Below are 2500 nucleotides of genomic sequence, written 5' to 3' on the forward strand. Positions count from 1 at the left end.
AACGCTTGGCCGCATCCGCTTAGTTTTCCCCCGCTGGACTGTTTTCGGGTCACTTTTGCCCAACGTTAGCGGCTTCCGCTTGCCGCTGGACTGTTTTCGGGCCCTTTTTCACCGACCCTTGGCCGTATCCGCTTAGTTTTCCCCAACGCGTGGCCGCATCCGCTTAGTTTTCCCCCGCTGAACTGTTTTCGGGTCACTTTTGCCCAACGTTAGCCGCTTCCGCTTGCCGCTGGGCTGTTTTCGGGCCATTTTTCCCCGACTCTTAGCCGTATCCGCTTAGTTTTCCCCAACGCGTGGCCGCATCCGCTTAGTTTTCCCCCGCTGAACTGTTTTCGGGTCAGTTTTGCCCAACGTTAGCCGCTTCCGCTTGCCGCTGGGCTGTTTTCGGGCCAATTTCCACCGACTCTTGGCCGCATCCGCTTAGTTTTCCCCAACGCGTGGCCGCATCCGCTTAGTTTTCCCCCGCTGAACTGTTTTCGGGTCAGTTTTGCCCAACGTTAGCCGCTTCCGCTTGCCGCTGGGCTGTTTTCGGGCCAATTTCCACCGACTCTTGGCCGTATCCGCTTAGTTTTCCCCAACGCGTGGCCGCATCCGCTTAGTTTTCCCCCGCTGAACTGTTTTCGGGTCACTTTTGCCCAACGTTAGCCGCTTCCGCTTGCCGCTGGGCTGTTTTCGGGCCAATTTCCACCGACACTTGGCCGCATCCGCTTAGTTTTCCCCAACGCGTGGCCGCATCCGCTTAGTTTTCCCCCGCTTAACTGTTTTCGGGTCACTTTTCCCCAACGTTAGCCGCTTCCGCTTGCCGCTGGGCTGTTTTCGGGCCATTTTTCCCCAACACTTGGCCGTATCCGCTTAGTTTTCCCCAACGCGTGGCCGCATCCGCTTAGTTTTCCCCCGCTTAACTGTTTTCGGGTCACTTTTGCCCAACGTTAGCCGCTTCCGCTTGCCGCTGGGCTGTTTTCGGGCCAATTTCCACCGACACTTGGCCGTATCCGCTTAGTTTTCCCCAACGCGTGGCCGCATCCGCTTAGTTTTCCCCCGCTGAACTGTTTTCGGGTCACTTTTGCCCAACGTTAGCCGCTTCCGCTTGCCGCTGGACTGTTTTCGGGCCAATTTCCACCGACTCTGGGCCGGATCCGCTTAGTTTTCCCCAACGCTTGGCTGCATCCGCTTAATTTTCCCCAGCTGAACTGTTTTCGGGTCACTTTGTCCCAACGTTAGCCGTTTCCGGTTGCCGCTGGACTGTTTTCGGGCCATTTTCCACCGACTCTTGGCCGTATCCGCTTGGTTTTGCCCAACGCTTGGCTGCTTCCGCTTAATTTCCCCCAGCTGAACTGTTTTCGGGTCACTTTTGCCCTACGTTAGCCGTTTCCGCTTGCCGCTGGACTGTTTTCGGGCCATTTTTCACCGACACTTGGCCGTATCCGCTTAGTTTTCGCCAACAATTGGCTGCATCCGCTTAATTTTCCAAGCTATACTGCTTTCGGGTCAGTTTTGCCCAACGTTAGCCGCTTCCGCTTGCCGCTGGGCTGTTTTCGGGCCATTTTCCACCCACGCTGGCACCGACGGGGCCATGTACACCCACGCGCGTGTACATGAGGGGGCACCCATTTTTGAAAACCTTGCCCCCCTATAGGGGAATATGCATTTTGAGGCTCTAGCCACGCCCAGGGTTACCACCCCCTGAAAATCCCCCAAGTCAAAATCACCCATGTTAAATATTCAAAAAAATCTCAAAAAATCACAAAAAATTTATAAAATCAAATAAATTCAAAAAAAAAAAAAAAATTTCAAAAATTCAAAAAAAATTCAAAAAATTCAAAAAAATTCAAAAAAATTCAAAAAATTCAAAAATTCAAAAAAAGTCCAAAAACCCAAAAAAACTTCAAAAATTTCAAAAATTCAAAAAAATTTCAAAAAAATTTCAAAAATTTGCCCCGCTGAACTGTTTTCGGGTCAGTTTTGCCCAACGTTAGCCGCTTCCGCTTGCCGCTGGACTGTTTTCGGGCCAATTTCCACCGACTCTTGGCCGTATCCGCTTAGTTTTCCCCAACGCGTGGCCGCATCCGCTTAGTTTTCCCCCGCTGAACTGTTTTCGGGTCACTTTTGCCCAACGTTAGCCGCTTCCGCTTGCCGCTGGGCTGTTTTCGGGCCAATTTCCACCGACACTTGGCCGCATCCGCTTAGTTTTCCCCCGCTTAACTGTTTTCGGGTCACTTTTCCCCAACGTTAGCCGCTTCCGCTTGCCGCTGGGCTGTTTTCGGGCCATTTTTCCCCAACACTTGGCCGTATCCGCTTAGTTTTCCCCAACGCGTGGCCGCATCCGCTTAGTTTTCCCCCGCTGAACTGTTTTCGGGTCACTTTTGCCCAACGTTAGCCGCTTCCGCTTGCCGCTGGACTGTTTTCGGGCCAATTTCCACCGACTCTGGGCCGGATCCGCTTAGTTTTCCCCAACGCTTGGCTGCATCCGCTTAATTTTCCCCAGCTGAACTGTTTTCGG

The sequence above is a fragment of the Carex rostrata genome, chromosome 10 (assembly GCF_964058835.1).
Source record: "Carex rostrata chromosome 10, lpCarRost1.2, whole genome shotgun sequence".
Taxonomy (NCBI): Eukaryota; Viridiplantae; Streptophyta; class Magnoliopsida; order Poales; family Cyperaceae; genus Carex; species Carex rostrata.